This window comes from Rhamphochromis sp. 'chilingali' (assembly GCF_963969265.1).
Source record: "Rhamphochromis sp. 'chilingali' genome assembly, chromosome: 17".
NCBI lineage: Eukaryota > Metazoa > Chordata > Actinopteri > Cichliformes > Cichlidae > Rhamphochromis > Rhamphochromis sp. 'chilingali'.
In genome coordinates, this window is record NC_137944.1 from 11,999,967 (window position 1) to 12,022,499 (window position 22,533).

General features: G+C 41.7%; 1 protein-coding gene and 1 long non-coding RNA gene across 5 annotated transcripts in view; one reads left to right on the forward strand and one right to left on the reverse strand.

Annotated features, from left to right (window-relative positions):
• The window catches only part of dlgap3 (discs, large homolog-associated protein 3), a 180,125-nt gene that overhangs the window by 39,438 nt on the left and 118,154 nt on the right, over positions 1-22,533 (reverse strand). The window lies entirely within an intron of this gene.
• Positions 12,820-14,671, forward strand: LOC308384644. The gene is made up of 4 exons (XR_013969367.1): positions 12,820-12,942; positions 13,750-13,896; positions 14,305-14,479; positions 14,624-14,671. It is a non-coding gene; the product is annotated as an uncharacterized lncRNA (long non-coding RNA).

Sequence of the window (22,533 nt, forward strand, 5' to 3'; positions counted from 1 at the left end):
AGCAGTGCTTAATCAATGGAAAAAACACCAAGTTTGTCCAAAAACCTCTCATGTTTAACTGTTTTCCATTTTTTCTTTGGTCCTTTTAGCCTTTTTGGCCAGGGTGAAGGGAGTATCTGCCATCAAACAAGAAGACAGCCACATGTAACTACGATGGTGTTTGCTAGTTCACCTTACGTGCATTAATGTAATAACGTGGTTAGCACGAACAACACTAAGCTACTCGCCCAGAGAAGAACGCCTGCTGCCATCATCATCCGTCATCATTTCTGCTACACTGGCAGGGCTAGGGGCCAGGACTCTCCTCTTCGGGTTCTTGGGAGATGTTGCTAACTCTGGGTCCGATAACAGGCACCACTCCCGCAGTAGATGTGCACGGTGTGAGGTCTCACAGCAAGCTATCAAATATGGCGCATTTCTCGGCTTTTAAAAAAACGCTATGCGCCGCCATGTGTTTCATCAGATTCGAGGTGTTACATCCTTTGACCGTATCACAGTATCACCTTAAAGCACTTGTTGCAGGCTGCTGAGTTTGCATATTTTGCTGTGAAGTACAGCCAGCCTTTTTATTCTGTAGCTCTGCTCTAAAAGAACGTACATACCTGGGCCCGCCTACTATCCTCGGAAAGGTAAAATGATTGGCTAGAATCCAAAGTGTATGACGTCTCAGGAAAAAAAGCACCGAAATAAAGCACCAAAATGTGCGCTGCTTTTCAGTCTGGTTACTACCATTTATGTCAGAACCGGTACCCATTCCTACAGTTGAGCACCGAGATGCAAAAAATCACAGCAAGACATACAGGAGTAAAGACAAAATCAGAGGAAGTAACTCACAAATAATCATCACATAGTCACTCTGGTGGCAATTTACAACTTTAACAGTAATGTAGTTTTGATTCCCAGACACTTTAAAATCCTCCATGTTCTGCACATGCATGTTCAGTGCAGCAATGTCCAAGATGGTCAAGAAGAGCGATGAACACATACAAACACACACATACATCCATACATTCAAACAGCCTTCTAACCAGCTGACTCTAGTGTTGCTAGGTTACTTGGTGAACTAGACTACTACATGTAGAATAAATTTGCATAAATGTCACACAATTGTCAGTATACCATGAAACAGTGGAGCAGAGTATGCTTTGAAGAGTAATGCTGATGAGTCTTACTTCATTTTCCAAGTGTAAATCTGTGATCAGGAATCAAATATGTGTGTGTTTACTGATTTGAAGTACAAATTTCAGCACGTTTGAAATGCAAATGAAGTATACATGCAAAATGTCTACATGTATTTGCATAATGCATGCATGTCTGCATGTGTGTGCCAGCTTAGGCTGGTGCTTTGATCTAGGACTGCCACATTAGTTGCAGTGAAGGAACGTCTGCTCTCCAGACTTTTAGCTGTGAGTATACTGTACATTAATATTATTCATGTTTTATGCTTGAGCCAGTGCAGTGCGAAGGCAGTCTGTGGACAGTCACGGACGGCCTGTCTACCTACAGAGTGTTTGTTGTCAGACAGAGGCAGTATCACAAACATGTGATACAACTGATCTGTGGACTATTCTTGCTGGTGCTGTTGTTGATCTATCAGTCAGCCACAGAGAAGAGCAAAGTTGTAACATACAATAGAGAAACTGCGAGGTTAAAAATAACGATGAGTGTCCACTGCAGCTACTCTCTGCACTTTTCCTGCTCTGTTCTGGTTAATTTTTTGCACTTGTCCTGTTCTTTGCAACTTTGCTGTTGCAGACAGATTTGTGGGACCATAATTTAGGCTTTAGTTATGATGGTAATTCTACTTCACCATCTTGATTTGTTTACATCATGGGACATCATATACACAACTATTGCTGACCTACTGCATAAACACACACAGAGCCTTTAATCACCATCCCTGGTGATTGCAATCGTGTTAATCTGGACTCCACTCTGCCAACTTTTAGGCAGGATGTATACTGTAAAACATGAGCCAGTAAATCTCTGGACCTTCTGTCCAAACACCAGAGATAGATACAAAACCACTGCTCTGATCCTACTAGGTAGAAAAGACCACAACCTGGTCCTGTTAATACCTATCCCTGTCCCTGTGGTTCAAACACTTCCAGCTGTAGCGTCAGGAAAACTGCAAGGCCTGCTTCAACATTGTAGACTGAGGACAACATCAACATACTATATAGACTACATCACAGAATATATAAACTATATACAGTTTTGCAAACATGTCACCATCCCAACCAGGACTGTGAACTATTTTCCTGATAACAAGCCATGGATTACCCAGATGAATGAAAAGAAGACCGTCTAAGTGTAAAAATTGGTGGGAGCTGGAGACCAAACTCCAGCTGAACTCAAGAGACCATTAGTAGCAGGGAGACCTGGACAGGGTTGCCCTGCTGCTAAAGCCATTCTTCAGTGGATTCAGTACTGAACACTCCTTTCCACGCAGTTCTAATCTTACCACCTCCTCAGCCACCTGACCATGCCACCTTCCACCAGTCATCCCCTGTGCCCCCAACCCCCAACCCTATCTGTTCTCAGATTCCTCTGGCTGTACATATGACTGTGACAGCTAGTCAGTTGAGGAGACAGGTGGAGAGACTACACCAAAGCAAAGCTCCTGGCTCTGACTGCATAAGTCCAAGGGTCTTGAAGTTCTGTGCTACCCAGCATCTCTTCAGCCTTAGTCTGCTGCAGGAAAGTGCAGGACGAGGAGAGTGGAAGTATCGAAAAAAAGACCCTTCTGGCCTTAACAACTTCAGATATCACATATCATGTAGGTGCTAGAAAGACTAGTTGTTTAGCTAGCAGATGAAATATGTTCTCGACCCTATTCAGTTTGCTTACCTAACTCATGCTGGGGTGGATTGTGCAATGTGCTCACTCTCACCTGAACAGTAAAGGTGGCATTGTGAGAAGCATGTTTTCTTTCTCCAGTGCCTTTAATGCCATCCAACCACTTCTGCAGACTGAGAAGCTGCTCAGTGCATCACCACTTCCTCTGTCTCCTGGATTACTGACTATGTGCCAGAGAGGCCTCAATTTGGGGCACCACAGGGGATGATCCTGTTTACTCACGCACCTCATATTTTTAAGTAAAACAGTAAATCATGCTATCTGCAGAAGTTCTCTGATGGCACTGCAGTGCTTTGGTGCTGGTGAAGAGCTTTGTGGAGCAGATACACATAGTCCTGAATGTCAGCAAAACCAAAGAGAGAGCGGTTGATTTTAAACCTACTAAGTCCAGAGACTGAAACACTGGACAGCCACAGGTACTTGGGTGCTCTCCTGAATGACAGACTACACTGGAGGACCAACAATGATGCTGTGTACAAGAAGGATATGAGCAGAATCTACTTTCTGAGGAGACTCAGATCCGTTAATCATTTTAGCAAGATACTGGACATCTTCTGCCAGTCTGTAGTAGCAAATCCCATTTACTTTGCTGCTGTCGGTTGGGGGGAGTGGAGGTGTTTGAGTCACTGAGATAACTACTCTCCATCATGGACCATCCATCGTACCCGCTCTGTTCCACACTGCAGGCACAGCAGAGCTCATTCTCCCTCTGACTTATCCAACCCTGCTACCATATAGAACCCTTCAGGAAATCGTTCATATCGTTCTCTGTAAAACTCTGCGACAATCCTCCTTTTTGTAACAGATGAACACACCTATCAGGACATAACACATTTCTGTATCACACTTTCTTGCTGTTTCTTGATTTATTTATAGTGTAAATATTATTTATTAATGGCATTTAAAATACTGTATGCTAAAAAAATCTCAGTCTTATCTATTTTTCTTCAACTTAATTTTTATTATTTTATTTATTTATCACTTTTTCTGTATATGGTACTATTACTATTAATAGATTTTTTATTTTGCGCATTATGCTATTTCTATTCTTTATGCTGCTGCTGCTGTAACATAGTAATTTTCTTTTGAGGGCTCAATAAATTCCATCCATTCATCCAGCAGCTTTGAGGGTAAAGCTAATACAGAGGCAGAGCTGACTCCACTGCTTTCCTTCCCTTTCATTTCTTTCACTCCTTTACATCCCCTCTTCCATTTTTTCTTATTCTTTATTATCCCCATCACACATTCCCTTCACACCAGTCTCCCTTACCTTATTACAGCCAACTAATATCAGTGCTCAAAGTGTAGTGCACGGTCTGAAGAGTTCCAATATTGAAAATACGGAGGACGCTTATTAACACTTAATGTCATTAAGGTGCAAAAGAAATAGTTTAGAGGTCACTAAATCGGATGTGTATACATCATTTAGTCAAAAGGCAGGCTGTGTCCGCTGTGCCACATGCTGCGTGTGTCAGTAGTCAGATGGATTTTTACACGTGCACGTACACATTTGGGAAAAAAAACACACACGCATGCACACAGCACACAACGTACAGATACACACAGAAAGATAAAAACCGTGTTGTGTTGAGAATTGTTCTGTCACTCCTGCCGATAGGGACGCAGTTGTGCAATAGGTGAGAAATAGCAGGCAGTGAAAGTATTGTGTTTTGAGGCAGAGATAGTGTGTACATGTCTGTTTCCTTCTACTAATGGCTTTAGTTGTACCCCATCAAGCCACTATACCACCAACACACACACACACACACACACACACACACACACACACACACACACACACACACACACACACACACACACACACACACACACACACACACACACACACACACACACACGGTTATGACACAAAGGGAAGACTGAACGTGGAGCTCTGCAGGGTGTACACTATAGTAGTTTTATGACTGAAAAGCCCCACTCATGTTTTACATCTAGCCATTTATCCTAATACTGAAAGAAAATACCCAAACAAGTGCTGCGGTAGGCTGTACTTCTCTGCTTTGAGTTCATATCTTGACACAATAAATGCCTGATGTGAGACGAGAGCAAAGCTGTTAGCTTAAGGATGTGGGGTATTTAGCTTTTAACTGCATTGACATTTGGCATACAAATATGAGGTTGTGGGCCATATTATAAACATTGTATGATCCTCATCCCAGATATGACTCAGAAGTGGGATATAAATACAATGTGAGCAGTTCCAATCATGCCGTAGTGAGTACATTAGTAGGTTTTACCAAAGAAAACTAACAATTAAAAAATGTACACCTACGTGTACACCACTGGTGCTTCAACTGGGAGACAGGACTGAATATCTTACTTTGCCTTTCTAGTTAGACTAAAGAGAGAATAAGAAAAAGGAAAAAAACAAAAAATCAAAACCAAACCAAAAAAAAAAGAACTTTTCCTCAGGATTAAGACCAATTTTAAATGAGCTCTTTGGTCTTCATGCATGCTCAGTAATACAAACATTTCTAACCCTTCTTTCAGCACTTTAATGATTAGACATGGGCAATAAACCAATGAGAAGACCCGTTAAATAGTCCAGAAAAGAAAGGGGATAATAGTTTATCAGTTTTTTTATGATTGGTCAGGATTGGTCAAGACAACCTGGTTAAGTTCAAACTGAGCATCAGAATGGGGGAGGGAAAGACTTACTTCAAGCTTGAACATGTAAAAGTTACTGGTAGCAGACGGTCTGCCGTGAGTATTTCATAAACTGGGTCGATCTCTCGGGTTTACAGAGAATGGTCTAAAAAGGAGAAAATATCCGGTAAGCAGCAGGTTCCTTGAGGCAGATGGGATACAGAAGCAGAAGAGCTCCTGTGAGCTAAGAACACGAAACTGAAGCTTTATTCACACGGGTTCAACAAAATTGGACAACAGAAGATTGGAAAAAAGTTTTGTGGTCCCATGAAAGTGTTGTGGTGGGCAGATGGTGGAGTCAGAATTTGCCATAACCAACATGAAAGCATGGATCCACGTATCCTTTATCGATGGTTCAGGCTGCTGATGGTGTTGTAATAGTGTGGTGGATATTTTCTTTGCACACCTAGGTCTCCTTAGTACCAAATGAACATCACTTAAACGCCTGTCTGTCCACTTATATGATCAGAGTGTACCGATCTTCTGCTGGTTGCTTTTAGCAGGATAGTGCTTCACATCACGAAGCTCAGATCATTTCAAACTGGTTTCACAAATATGTCACTGAGTTTGCTGTACTCAACTGGCCTGCACAGTCCAACTTTTGGGATGTGGTGGAATTTGAGATACATATTATAGATATGTATTCCTCAAATCTGTAGCATTTCTTTGACACTATCATGTCAATGTGGACCAAAATCTCGGAGGAACATTTCCAGCACCTTATTGAATCTCTGCCAAAAAGAACTAAAGCAGTTCTGAAGGCAAAAGGAGGTCCTACCCTTTACTAGCAAGAGAGGGGCTGAGCTGTCAACTGATCACCACCTGGTGGTGAGTTGGGTCAGGTGGCGAGGGAGGACGCTGGACAGACCTGGTGCACCTAAACGCGTAGTGAGGGTGTGCTGGGAATGCCTAGCAGAGGCCCCAGTCCATGAGATCTTCAACGCACACCTCCGGCAGAGCTTCAACAGCATTCCGAGGGAGAATGGGGACATTGAGTCCGAATGGACCATGTTCAGCATCTCCATTGCCGAAGCTGCTGCATTGAGTTGCGGCCGCAAGGTGGTTGGTGCCTGTCGTGGTGGTAATCCCCAAACCAAATGGTGGACACCAGAGGTGAAGGGAGCCACTAGGCTGAAGAAGGAGTCCTATCGGGCTTGATTAGCCTATGGGACTTCGGAGGCAGCTGACAGGTACCGATAGGTATGCGGCTCGAGCAGTGGCTGAAGCAAAAACTTGGGTGTGGGAGGAGTTTGGAGAGGCCATGGAAAAAGACTTTCGGACTGCCTCGAAGAGATTCTGGCAAACCGTCAGGCGTCTCAGGAGGGGAAAGCGGTGCTCTACCTGCACTGTGTATAGTGCTGGCGAAGCGCTGCTGACTTCGACTGAGAAAATTGTCGGGCGGTGGAAGGAATACTTCGAGGACCTCCTTAATCCCACTGAGTCTGGGGATCAGGGGGATGACCCGCCAATTTCCGGGGGCAAGGTCACTGAGGCAGTTAAACAACTCCTTGCTGTGGATCAGGTCCGCCCCGAGTTCCTGAAGGTTCTGGACGTTGTAAGGCTGTCCTGGTTGACACGCCTCTACAATGTTGCATGGAGATCAGGGGCAGTACCCCTGGACTGGCAGACCTGGGTGGTGGTCCCCATCTTTAAGAAGGGGACCACCACCCCTTCTTAAAGATGGGGTGGTGGTCCATCTTTAAGAAGGTGGACCACCTTCTTAAAGATGGTCCACCTTTAAGAAGGTCCACCAGAACACACAACTACAGGGTGTGTTCCCCTGTAGTTGGAACACACCCAACCCCCAGTGTGTTCCAACTACAGGGGGATCAGCCTCAGCCTCCCTGGGAAAGTCTATGCCAGGGTGCTGGAAAGGAGAGTTCGTCCGCTAGTCGAACCTCAGATACAGGAGGAACAATGCGGTTTTCGTCCTGGTCGCGGAACACTGGACCAGCTCTTTATCCTCTCGAGGATACTTGGGAGTTTGCCCAACCAGTCTACATGTGTTTTGTGTACTTGGAGAAGGCATTCGACCGTGTTCCTCGGGGTGTCCTGTGGGAGGTGTTGGGTTGGGTGTTGGAGTATGGGGTGTCTGGCCCATTGCTACAGGCCATTCGATCCCTATACAACCGTTGCAAGAGCTTGGTTCGCATTGCTGGGAATAAGTCGGACTCGTTCCCGGTGGGTGATGGGCTCTGCCAGGGCTGCCCTTTGTCACCATTTCTGTTCACAATTTTTATGGACAGGATTTCTAGGCGCAGCCAAGTGGCGGAGGGCTCTCACTTTGGTGGCCTCAGAATCTCATCTCTGCTTTTCGCGGATGATGTGGTTCTGTTGGCTTCATCGGGAGATGGCCTCCAGCCCGCACTGGAACGGTTCACAGCTGAGTGTGAAGCAGCAGGAATGAGGATCAGCAAATCTGAGGCCATGGTTCTCAGCCGGAAAAGGGTGGAGTGCCCACTCCGGGTCAGGGATGAGTTCCTGCCCCAAGTGGAGGAGTTCAAGTATCTCGGGGTCTTGTTCGCGAGTGATGGGAGAAGGGAGCTGGAGATAGACAGACGGATTGGTGCTGCGGCTGCAGTGATGCGTACACTGCACCAATCCGTTGTGGTGAAGAGGGAGCTGAGTGTAAAAGCAAAGCTCTCAATTTACCGGTTGAACTACGTCCCTACCCTCACCTATGACCACGAGCTGTGTGAGATCGAGAACGAGATTGCGGATCCAAGCGACAGAAATTAGCTTCCTCCGAAGGGTGGCTGGCCTCTTCCTTAGAGATGAGAAGTTCAGCCATCCGGGAGGGGCTCAGAGTAGAGCCACTGCTCCTCCACATCGAAAGGAGCTAGCTGAGGTGGTTCAGGCATCTGACAAGGATGCCTCCTGGGCGCCTCCTGGGTGAGGTGAGGCTGGGGAGAGGGAGGTCTGGGCTTCTCTGCTTAGGCTGCTGCCCCCGCACCCCGGCCCCGGATAAAGCAGAAGAAGATGGATGGATGGAGTTATATTTACAAAATATACAAAATGCCTCTGTCGTAAAAAAAAAAAAGCAGAATAGGATTTACTATTCCTCTTTATGTGCCAGTAATAACTAGTCACTAAATGAATTACCTAATGAGATTAATGATGCTGTTCCATAAGGGTAAATGAACTATCCCACTTTGGGGATGCACCCCTGGACCCCGTGAAGCTGCAGTAACTTAATAAACTCAAACAGCTGGAAGCAACCAAGCCAACATTGGGTCTCATTAATATTTTGTCAGATCAGTTACAATTCATCCGTGAGACTCATTAACAACATCTTACAGATGGACAAGTCTGTGAGCGTCTGCAAATCAAGCATGTAAAATTTAGTTTGCATATTTGATGTTTATAGTCTTGGTAAATGTGTCGAGCTTCTTAATTCACGAGTGAGCATGCTGTCATTTACTCATTAGCAATAAACACAAAGTACCACTGTTACCATTAATAGTGTGCTGACAGGGAGTAGAAACAGAGAGCATGTTTCTCCCATATTAGCTTCTCTTCACTGGCTCTCAGAATTGAATTAAAAAACTTCTCCTCACATACAAGTAGGGATGGGTACCGGTATCCGGATTTGATAACTTGCTGCGAGACCTCACACTGAGCACATTTACTGCGGGTGTGGTGCCTGTTGTTGGACCCGGAGTTAGCAACATCTCTCCAAGAACCCGAAGAGGAGAGTCCTGGCCCCTAGCCCTGCCAGTGTAGCAGAAATGATGACGGATGATGATGGCAGCAGCAGCCGTTTTTCTCTGGGTGAGTAGCTTAATGTTGTTCGTGTGTAATTTACGTTGTGTAGGCTAACCACGTTATTAAATTAATGCATGTAAGGTGAACTAGTGAGCACTGTCATAGTTACATGCGGCTGTCTTCTTGTTTGATGGCAGATACTCCCTTCACCCTGGCCAAAAAGGCTAAAAGGACCAAAGAAAAAGTGGAAAACAGCTAAACATGAGAGGTTTTTTTGACAAAGTTTGTGTTTTTTCCATTGTTTAAGCACTGCTTCCAGCCAAGAGTGATACCATATATGCCCTATAGCTGCAGAAAAGGCTACCATTGTTATCTTTTTACAAAAAAACAGCTAAACATGAGAGGTTTTTGGACAAAGTGTGTGTTCTCCATTCTTTAAGCACTGGTTCGAGCACCGTTTAAGCACCGGCACCGTTTCAAAAGTACCGGTTTGGCACCGGTATTGGATAAAACCTAAACGATACCCATCCCTACATACAAGGTCTTGAAAAATCAGGCACCATTGTATCCTAAAGACAAGATCATCATCCCAATATAGCACTTTGTTCTAAGACTGTGGGTATTTAAAAGTAGAATGGGAGGCAGAGCCTTCAGCTTTCAGGCCCCTCTTCTGTGGAACCAGCTCCCAAACGTGGGAGACAGACACCCTCTCTACTTTTAAGATTATGCTTAAAACTTTTCTTTTTGATATGGCTTATAGTTTGGGCTGGATCAGGTAACCCCCAGTCCTGATTGGTTTTTACATGCAACACATGTGAGCATTTATTAGCCTGCATCAGGTGTGGAGAAAAAAATAGCTACAATGGTATCCACAGGTATAAAAACACCTCTAGGACATTACAGTGGTCCTGAGAATGGTCTCATTTACAAAGGTGCCAATATATTCCAGCATTAGAGACTTTTGCTTCCGGTAGAGATGAGTGATCGATGTAATTCCACCGCTGCTTACATGCAGCGTTGCCAGACAATCGTAATCTGTTTCACTTAGAGATGAATTTGTTCCTGTTGAAACGTGGCTGCTTCTTGTTATTACGGTACTCTTTTGTGTCAAGTGTGCATCAGAGAAAGAAAAGAGAGAGCGAGAGATAGGAAGCACATGAAGGGGGAAGAAAAAAATCCTTGAAATCCAGTCCATCTAACATCCAGAGGTTGCAGCTGTGTGCCATATGAACGTATAATTCTGTGTGCTCAATTGATATTCATCACAGAGGCACGCATTTCTATTATCCGAATATTATCGAAATCAAATTAACTGAGGGTAATTTCAGTTCTGTAATAGATACCATCTAATGGGATACGCACATTGCCATGTAAGAATACAAAGAAAAAGATAGATTGTTACCCAGCGCTTGAAAAATCTGACATTTAGTCATGTCAGCTTTTGAATTTCATAAACTGCTGTTTCAGTTTATAGCCATCCTCCCCAAACAACACACAGTGAAAAGTCACCAGCAGTATAAATAGAAATGGTTCCTCATTCATACAGTCACCATTCATGGTTAAAAATCAATGAAAATGCTCACATTCAGAGAGATTTAAAAAGACAGAGAGTGACATTCAGAAGTCATTCATTGACGACGCAGACAAAGGGAGAAGTACTGCAAAGGAGGAGAAGTGAAGAGACAAAAAATAAAAAGTCCTGCTATTGTTCGCACTCTCATTATGAAGCAGGAAATCAGTGCAATCTAACCGGGCAAAACAATGAGAGCAGGCGAGAGCGAGAACGAAGAGAAGAGGGAAAACAGGAGATAATGAAGACTTCATTAATCAGCGCTGATACAAGCCTTCGTTTATCACGCCATTGTTGTAACCAATACAAATGTAACTGCTGAGATGTCCTTAAGAAACGCCTGATTGTGGAAACTTTTCCACCTGCTGTAGCACTGACATAATCTATAAAACTCTCATAAGCAATCAAAAGAAAAAAGTCTAAATTTACAGGTGTTATAAATAGAAGATTTGCAATCAATTCAGTAGAGTAGAATGGGATGATCTCAGTGCAGGGGTGAAAGGAACGAGAGGATCTCCCTGCTGTTTGTGGCTCACTGTGCCTTTGATTTTTTTTGTTTTTTTTATAGCAATCAAAACTGCCAGTTCAATAAAATGTTAGTGAGATAAAATGAAAATGAGTCTGCAGATCTAATAAAATTGTCAAAGAAAAGATCAAACAGACCAGTAGAGTTTGTGCCGGCTTATCTGGAATGAATAATGCAAGAAAGCTCATTTTGTTTTTGGGTGGGCTTCTAAAAAAGATGCGAGAGTCTGAGATGTTCTTCTGCAGTCATGTAGTTATATAAAAATATATTTATGGCCTCCATGGAATACCTTACCCTTAAATTATGCATGCTAAGATTCCTGTCAATGTTTATGTAACCTTAAAAAGGTTGGTAATTTATTTTAGACCGGATAGAATTACATAAGCTAAAAACACACAAACCACACTTTTACAAATGCCTGTTGCTCCACTGTTTGTCGTACTTTGACATATAACACCAGCGATAAGTATCACGCCTGAAACAATAATAATTCCAGAATTGTGTTATTATGTAAGTCCAGCTTAACCACCCAATTAGTTTGCAGATATCTGATCAATGGTTTATAGAATTTCAGCTGAAAGTGGCACATTGAAACAAACTTGTTACTGTTATTAGAGGTATTTTGTAATAAAAAACTATGCTGATGTAGGACAGATGATGAGCATAAACTGCAGGACATCTAGGAAATCACTATTATAACCAGAATATGCTTAGAAGAGGTCAGGACTTCAGATTTTAGAGCTTTGTCAGATAAACACTCACCAACTTACACTGTTAACCTTTGCTGTATTTTTCACAGTAAAATACCACAAAATGCCCAGTAACTTACCTGAAAACATTTCTACAGTTAATTACTGTAATTTGCTTTGCATTATGGGTATATTAAGGTTATTTACATTTACTTACTGTATTTTTTAAAATTGCGGTAGTAGTTATACCTACCGTTAACACATTAGCAGTAGTGCTACTGTATTATGTGATTTGAATGGTTCATCATACTGTTTGTGTATTTTTACTCTTTCAGTGGTTGGTTGCAATAGTGCATTACATTTTAACTCTTTCACTGCCAACCATTTCCAGATTTTCCTCCAACCTATGCCATTTGTCAGTATGATACCAGTGAAAGTATTATGGTTTTGACTTTTTAGGGGACTTGCCTGTGTGTAAGGTTCAAGAATTCTGATCATCTAATCTGCTGCATGCAGTTGTATGCACATGCACAGCTGCTGCAAATGTGTGCTTGCCACTGCGTTGCCAAAGGCGAACTTCAGTCAGTGGAGAATATTGTAATAATTTGGCGGAGGCTTCTCAGTCGAGCAGTAACTGAATTGCTCATTTACTGAACGTGCAACATGTACAGAACTCTTCTGGGAACTAGTCAACCCAACTTAGTGAAACACACACTGAATGCATGCTGGCCCCGCCCATCCACCTACCTCTACCAACCACCACTCCATATCCTGACTGACATGACCTGTGATCCAGTGATTGACAGGAGAGGAAAGACAGTCCAACTTTGTTAACTCTTCATTACGATATGCTCGAGAGGACAAAAGATTTTGCACCTCGTTATTGTTGGACCTCTGTGTGGAAACTGCAAACGGGACGTCATAAGGTAATGCAAAGGACTCTCCTACCTAACATACTCGTTTATTAATTCTTAAGAGCATATATATTTTTTGTGTGGGGGGGGAGGGGGCTTAAAATCGGTGTTAGCTTGGTCGAAATAGCACATTAGCTGAATTATTCTGGAAAAAATAGGTTGTGTGTGTTTTTTTCTTTTCTTATTTAAATATATATTTAGATATATATTTTCCACGGGGAGGGGCGAAGAACACAGGCGCAACGACAGTCTTTGTCTTTTTCCCGCCGAGTGTGGTGCATTGTCCTCCTGCGCTTCTGTTCTATGACTATTGAGAAGCTGGCCATGCTAACAGTGGGACATTTAGCTTCAGCTAAAGCAGCAGGTAAAAATACACATTTAATGAGAATAAAGAAAGACAACTTTTTTTTGGAAATTTAGAGACTGCTAAAACAATCTTATCCAGTTTTGAGCTTGCTCATGTAGGTTAGCCTGCTTTATTTAATTTTGTGTGAGCTGCAGTACACAACATTAAAAAGTTAATATAACATTAGGTTGGTGGCGTGAGGAACTCCAACCTAAGTTTAATATTTATTATTTTTTTAAGTGGGAAGGGGAGCATGTTTTTTTCCCTTTAATACAACGTCTTCCAGGGTCTTTTTCATAGGAAAACCGTGTAACGTCTGTGTTAGGTTGGTCAAAAGAGCAATTAGTTGAATTATTCTGGAAAAGATGGGTTGTGTGTTTTTTTCTTTTATTTACTTATGTAAATATATTTTTCAAGGGTTAAATAAATGCAACATTAAATTAACAATTGTCTCTCTGTCTTTTCCCGCCCAGTGTGGTGCATTGCTGTTCTCCTGCCCTTGCTGGCTGCGCTGACAGTGTGATGTAGCCTCAGTGTTTGTGTTTTAAATGCTTTTTCCACCAAGATGTCTGTTGAGAGAGAGATGACCTTACCCATCACACCAAGGGTAATAGCGCTTGGTAAGTAAATAGTTTCAATCCTCTTGTAATATTTTTGTAAAAAATCTATGTAATTATTGTGGTATTTGTACCCACAACAACTTACTTAACAGGGGTTTGTCTGTTTTATATTGTATAAAAATAGAATACACACAGTTTGCTGCTGTTTCTCTTATTATTTATTATACACAATGACCAACAGGAAAAAACAGCCTAACATTTCAGCACAGGCCAAAATGCCAAAACATTAGGCAGTTTTTTCCTGTAATTGATCATAATTTTCATTACATAATAAATAATAAGAGAAATAGCAGCAAACTGTGTGGATTCTATTTTTGTACAGTGTGAGGCCTGCTATCCAACATTCTTGTGGAAACCTTATTTGTAACGGTGAGCACATTGTCTTATTGGACTCTTGTCTGTTTTTAGGGAATAATTTCATGTCTGCAAGCCGCTGGATGATCAGTTTGGAGGGCAAGGCATTTTATGAGCCTGAGCAGATGCATGACTTTGCCAGCACCCTTGCTGTCTTCTTTGCGTCATACTACGTTTTCAACCTTGAGTATCAGGAGTCAGCGTCCATCACACAGGAGATGATACAGAGGTAAATACTTTACACCATTAAAGCTTACACCATTTAAGAATGAAATATATGTGATAGCTTGACTACAGTTGCAGAAACATATAGGTGATTGCTGTAATGTATGTTTTAATTTTGAAATTAAAGCAGCCTTTTTTCCGTTAAAAGGTTCTTTGTGAGGATCAATCCAGACATGGGAACAAAATGCCCTGCAAATCTTGGTACAAGCTGCAAGACAGGTTGTGTCGTAAAGAGGAAGGTTACAAGCATCAGCCCTCGGATCACCACCTTCCTCCAGCGGCTCTCTGAGTTTGAATGGAGGACTTCCAACTAGGTAAGAATACAGAGATGATAATATCTTTTACATAGCTGATAATTATATACATACTGTACACACATCCATACAACAGTATGAATGATCTCAGACAGATGTGAACAAGTGAATAACCTGAGCAAACATGAATATTGATGATGTGTCTTTGACAGGTGGTGATAAAGACTACGCTGAACCCGACCATCCTGGTAACGGAAATCTAAATCCCATGTCACATTCTATTTCCTGGGACCCACTGATAATTATTACATTTTTTAAATGATTTTTGTTTTACAATTGTAATAGTTTATTTAATGTTCATGCTGGTGGGTTTGTCCTGTTTTTAGTGGAATGAAAAACAGTTTTCCTTAAAAAAATCAGACACGGAAAGGTGAAGGACTGTGTAGTTTTCATGTACGCTTCTATTTATTTTGGTTATTGACATTGTTTTTATTCAGTTGAAAAATGTTTTTCTTGTTAAAAAAATATCAACAATAAATGTTGGTTTAATTCACTATTCTGAGACTACTTTATTGAATTATATTGTTTTTTGTAAATGTTCTTATATTGAATATGAATGTTAATATTATTTTATATGCTGTAAAACACAATTACAGTCTAAACAAATTATACTGTACACAATTACAGTGTTATACCATAAACCACATTTGCAGTACAGTGATACTATAAAACTTAATCACGGTAAGTCTTTCTAACTGTAAACCACGTTTACAGTAAAGCTGTTATACTGTAATATATGTTTACAGTAAAGTGGTTGAACTGTAAAACATCACAACAGTAAAGATACTGTAGATCAGTAATTACAGTAACTTACTGGCAATAGTGTTGCCAGTAAGTTGCTGTAAAAATACAATAAAATGTCTAACAGTGTATAGTAAACACACAGCTGATCCAAATGTATTAAACTTCATCTTCTGGGAATCACACATATCTTTAAAAACAGCTGCTGTGCCAGTGTTTCCCTCACAGATTTAAATAAAGTTTTTGAAAAACATCAGATGATCCTGTTACGATCTGACTCAAAAACAACATAAATATGGAGACTAATACCAGAATTTCAAAGAGAAGAGGTTGTATTTTTGTTTACATAACAAGTTGGCTAAAAAAGCTGGTACCTCTAAGACAAAGACTAGTGAGCCTTCATGAAAGCCTGCCTCAGGTATGCCTTTATCCAAACCTCACTAGGTGTGATCAATTAGCAATAGTTGAACACTCTGCACTGCACTCTTGCAAAGAGGTTAGGGGCTGCAGAGGGGCGTAACAATCTGATGATGACGATCACACCTATTGTTATTATTTTTGGCACTTGTTGGTCTCTCTGTACACTCCTGTATGGTTTTTCACACCATTCACTTCTCTTCCCACTGTCACCAAGTGCTGCTCATAGAGGATGGCTTGATCAGAGATTGGGATTCTCTCTCTAAATTCGTAAGGACTTCGTAAGGACAATACAAGGACGGATAACTTAGTGTAAACTGGCACTTTACAAATAAATTAAACTTAAAATGAATTTTAAAAAAATAACTTTAAACACAGTACTTTATGAGACAGCTTAGCTTTCAGTTATAAGTTAAGTTAGTGAATGCATTAAAGAATTTAAGTGTCTTCTAATTATAATAAGAAGAGTTTGGAAAGTTGCACAAACACACATAAAGCAGAGTGTGGGGTTTTTTTTTTTTTGGTGCTGGTGGTGTTGGGGTGTACTTTTATGCATTATACAGCTGACAATAGGACTTGATCTTAAGCCTTTATAGGGCAACTCAATCTTTTTGTTAAACCCCTACATGTGGTGACTTTTAAACTTTTAAACTGCATGTCGAAGTTCACATCACAGGCCTCAAGAGGCGATAACCCCCTCAGTCTTCAAAAAAATCGAGTGTGATAAAACTGTACTCGCAGCTCGCCTTTAAATGTGCCCGAGAGTCTCTCGACTGGAATGAAATCAGATTTCAAGGTCATGGGGGTCACAGATTTTATTTCAGAGGATACCTCATCTAGAATCAAACATTAATTGATAACTAATTATCTCTAAAAGTAGGCTAGGTTTAATAATGAAATCTGGCTGCGTGCGCTCTTGATTAACGAGGTCTGTTGCATCTGTCCTGCTTTTTGAGGAAGCCTCTGTTCTTATAGAGCCAACTGCAGATCCACAGATAATCAGGATCATGGAAGTAGTGAAGAGGAAAACACTAATGAATGCTAATGAGGGAAGAACTCATGGAAACAACCACTTGATTAGCTGTCTGACTTGCAGTAGTGGAAGACGATGTGCCCGTGATTTGTGTGTTTCCAACAGTGAAATTGAATTCTATGTGGGAGTGAATGCACATACGTACTGTTTTGTTTACTGTGTTAGATGTAACAAAGTGGCTTTCCACTCTTTTAATCCCGGACGGCCTTACAGACCTGCACATTAATGTGTTTTGGTGTGTTTGCATGTGTCCCTGAGATAGCAAGACTGATCTGTCCATCACTCATCAATGGAGACAATGGAATAGACGGCCATGAGCCCTCAGAGAATATCTTTAATCGGGGAGAAACAACAATGCTTTGTGATGACTTAGAGGGATATGGTTAGTAAAACTTTGAGGAATTTTGTCTCTCTTGTGAGTTGGAGACTGCGTGACTGACAAGCCATCTGTGGAAAACAGATGAGCTACATAGCTATAGCTGAGAAAGCCTTCTACACAGAGGGAAAAGCTATATTCAGCGAGGTGGTCATGGGTAAATCCACCTTAACTCAAATTTACACATTTGCAAAGGAGTTTACCCATCTGCTGCAGATATATTCACGAAGAAATTCAGCTTATTTTCACTTGGGAAAAAGCCTTTACATTTCACTTCCAAACTGATGATGAGGAAATTATTTTTTTTAATGTGACATTTAAGCGACAATTTGTTTGTGCACTGACTCCAGGTACAGCAATATTAAGACACAACATCTGTCTACACATCACTTCTCCATCCACATATAAACTGTGTTTCTGGACAATCAAAACTCAATAGTGCCATATGCTAGGGCAAGACGGTGGTGGAGTGGTGAGAAACTTTGGCTCACAGTAAAGTTGTGAAATTTCAGTTAAATTTAAAAAAAAAAAATCTGTAACTGTGTAACCACACTAATCGATAATCATATCAGCTGTGATGGGTCCAATCTGTAATGTAGAACAGTGGTCCCCAACCTTTTTTGCACCACGGACCAGTTTATGTCCAAAAATATTTTCACGGACCAGCCTTTAAGGTGTCGCGGATAAATACACCAAAATAAAACCAGCACCGGTCCCAAAAAAAGCAGATTTATTCATAAAAAACAGGAATAGACCCAGGGAAACTGAAAATTATATAAAAAAATAACACTAAAAAACGATAAAAACCCTGAAAACCATGAATTTCCTATCCGAGCCTCAACTCTCGCGGCCCAATGAACTGCTGTCAGTTAGTTCTCAATAGTTCTCCTTAGGTCTATGGGACAGTTTAGCTGCTTTCAGGATTTATTGGGGTTGTAGAGCATACCAGCTGTTTTCAAGATGAAGCCTGTTTGGCAAGTCTCTACCTTATCTACCATGCAAATCTGCACAGTTGCAACGTTGGGATAACAAGAGGTGGTGATGCCCGTCAAGAGAAAAGATCCTCCAAAATAGCCCGGACACTAGTTGTACAGCACCAGACGTGCACGTAGAATAGCAAAGAGCCACAGTGTTCTGCAGCCAAAGGGTTGAAGTAAATCTGTGGGAGGAGGAGTGCAGACAAGGTGCAAATGCGCTAAGAAAGCTTGGTGTCGAGGTTCACGAGCCTCGTTAGTTCTGCATCTCACAGGAAGCTGATCTCGCTAATCAGAATAAGCAGCTTGTCAGCGCACACTTCTCATCATCTAATTAATCGCAATCAGACAAGAATCTACAACATATTAGCGCTACCTAGACATCCCACAAATTCACACACACACACACACACAGACAGAGAGAGAGGGTGGCCTTACCTAACAGTCTGGCTGGCCACAAGAGTTTTTTTCTCTTCCTCCCACTGTACTTGTATGTGTGCAGGCATCTGGAGTGTGACCTCACTAAGTTTCAAGGGTGCCATGAAAGCGGAACGATTTCGTTCATCAAATCAATACTAACCCTTAACGGCCTCAGCTTCCCAGCCAGCTGTGACAGGGGTGGGGGGAAAAGGAGTTGTGAATCAACTGCAGAAGCTAAGAATCAGGGAGAGGAGGGAGTGAGCGTTGGAGAAAATTCAAGAGAACTGCTCGGGTGGGGACACTCGAGGACGGCGTTTGGATTTACGGAACACCGTAAACCACTCGTTCCCATTCTTGATTCCTTGAGGATCAGAGGGAAGCTTGATGTCATTCGGCTGTCTGCTCTTTGATGTGTTCCATGGGAGAGCCGAGACTCTAGGCCCTTTCATGTTATACTTTGTATTCGAGCATCCCACCCCTGGCAAGAATTACAGTAAGATAGTCATTTAGTTCAAGCTCATCACATAGCCGATTTGCTCCTTCAAAGGCATTCCCGCTTTGCCGTGTTAAGGCTAGGGCCACTTCAACAAAGAAGATCAAGATCAACATGCAGATGGAAAGTATTAGGTATCATATAATTTTACAGTTTATTAATTCTCCTCTGCAGTGCCCTGAGTGCACCATAGCTGCCGGTATTCACAACAAAAAAATTCTTTATATCTACAAAGGAGTGAAGGGATTTTCAGTGAATCTTTAAGCTAAGGGATTTCAGTTCACAGTCCTCAAGTTATGTTTAAGGGTTTCAGACTGCAACACTGGCGTATGTCATCATCAAGCTGGGTCCCAACTTACATTACTTACAAGAATATTGTATTGAAAAGGGGTTAGTGTCTTATTCGAGTCATTGGACGAATTACATATACAAAAACAGAATATTTTATCACAGCACGGGGGTGCGGTCCTGCCTTGTACCCTAAAACAGCTGGGAAAGGCTTTAGCCGTGATACAACTCTAAACTGGTTAAGACAAAGAAGAGAGGTGGATGCACTTTTATATTTATTTACAATAATATATATATTTTAATGCCACAGACTTCATTCTGGAGTCATCATTTGATCTAAACAGTTATAAAGGGACAAATTTGTTACATAAGAGAATCACTTCTCTGTTGCAGGAGCTTCAACACACAAAATTAGACTGTTTGGTCTTTTCTGTCAGACACACACATGAAAGGAAGAGTTGGACTGTAAGGAGGACGCCTGAAGTTCAGCACCAGCTATGGATAGGCTATATGAGAGCTGCTACTTGTATTCTTAGGAAGGTATCATCTGATAAAACAGCTAACGTAGACTGGCATAGAGACCAGCTGATGACTTTGTGACCTGAAATAAAACTGCGATGGATATGAGGTTTACTAACACGCTGCAAAGGAGAGGCACCGTTTTAGCCAAAAGCTGAGCTTCACACAACAAACTTCACACAGGGACCATGTAGTCTGCAACACCCATTTCAGACAAAAGCAAAACAAGTACCATAAAAATGATTTCACGGTGATTTCTGGGTAGAGAGCAGCTAATACCACCGCGCTCATGAATCAGCCTAAATTGAAAACAATGACAGCCCTGCAGCCCTGCAGGTATCCTCACAGTCTTCATTCACTATAACTTGGCAAAAGATGAATATTTCCAAAAAAAACGTCAGTCTGTTCCCTGATCGTACTTTACAGCAAAAACAACTCCTTGACCTTTGATTGCAGCGACAACAAAATAAAGAGAGAAAAACTCTTGGTGCGCATCTGACCTGCACTTTGCGATCCAGCGGAAAGGTTATCGAGCAGCAGGCTGACTCACGCTCTAAACACGCCAAAAATACAAACACACACACCAACATGGCGCGCATGACAGGGTGAGTGGAAAATATTCCGAAAAGGTCAAGGGTTGTGGATCAATTGTGACAGGGCCACCGGGATATGGACACAGATGGCGCATAATCTCCCATCCCCCTGTGAATTATGCAGCGTGACTCTGTTTCTCCCTCTCTGGCCAAAAACGCAGCCAAAACATTCATTCAGACCTAGTTACAATGGAGTAAAAGACCCTGTTGTTTGCAGTCGAGAGTCACAACGAGGGAAGAAAGGGCCGATGACCAGACATCCAAGAAACTCAATATGAAGTCTGTCATAGTGGATCTGGTTTTTTGGATTATTTTCATGCATTTCCTACTCAAAATGAGGTTTTGGAGCATATTTACAAAGTCACATAAATGGTAAGACAATTTAGATTAGCAATTAAATTAGTAATAAAAAATATTGCTATTGAAATACTGGAGACTCCAATCTTGGCGCTCTTCTTTTAAAGTTTCAAGAAAACTGTTTTTAAAATCTAACCTGAAGTGGGAAAAAACACTAGATTAAAATGTAACAATGTACCTTTTCATTGAAATTCAACTCTTTTATGTGGCCAAAATTATTATTTCTGCTGTCGAGCAGGTAATTTAATTATTGATTAAAGTAAAGGGCTTTGATTCAAAGCGAGGCAGAGATCAAAACACATTCTTAGGACAAATCCAGGCCAGCTTTCTGTAGCCTATAAAAGCGCGGACAAAGGAAGAGAGAACACCAAGTCAGCTCACGATAGTTTATTTTGATGTCAATTGTCCAAAACAGACCAACAATGGCACGCGCATACATATGAGAGAAAATTACACAAAAAAGGAAAGAAAATGTCAAAGAAGGGGACATAGGATGAGCTCTGCTGCCTTTCAATTACTGTCCCTTCTCCTCTTATGCTCTTCGGCTCTCCTCTGAGACGGAGCTGTGAAGTTGAATTGCTGAGCACATCTCGGCAAACAAAGCAGCTCTACACCTTGCTGCCAACGGAGGGAAGGACCAGCGCCATGACAGCGACAACACTCCCATGTCAAAACCTGATAAGTTTACTAACTGTGGGAAAGAAAACAAATCTAAGGAGGCTTAAATTTAAAAAAAAAGGCACCGGAGCAACTAAATGCACCAGATGGGTGGAAGCTATCGACACACTGTATGAATGGTCATGGCTCTGTCCTCTGACACAGTTTCTGGTGTTTCTGTTGCTGCTTGTAGATAAATGTCAATGAATTCAGATTCATAAATGTGAAAAGTCGGGATTATTTTATGTGGCCACATGATTTTGTCATCTTCTTGAAAGTACAATTTGACATTCTGACTTATTTTGCCTACAAATCAGTCCTGTATACCTTTATACAGGGAGTGCAGAATTATTAGCCAAATGAGTATTTTGTCCACATCATCCTCTTCATGCATGTTGTCTTACTCCAAGCTGTATAGGCTCGAAAGCCTACTACCAATTAAGCATATTAGGTGATGTGCATCTCTGTAATGAGAAGGGGTGTGGTCTAATGACATCAACACCCTATATCAGGTGTGCATAATTATTAGGCAACTTCCTTTCCTTTGGCAAAATGGGTCAAAAGAAGAACTTGACAGGCTCAGAAAAGTCAAAAATAGTGAGATATCTTGCAGAGGGATGCAGCAGTCTCAAAATTGCAAAGCTTCTGAAGCGTGATCATCGAACAATCAAGCGTTTCATTCAAAATAGTCAACAGGGTCGCAAGAAGCGTGTGGAAAAACCAAGGCGCAAAATAACTGCCCATGAACTGAGAAAAGTCAAGCGTGCAGCTGCCAAGATGCCACTTGCCACCAGTTTGGCCATATTTCAGAGCTGCAACATCACTGGAGTGCCCAAAAGCACAAGGTGTGCAATACTCAGAGACATGGCCAAGGTA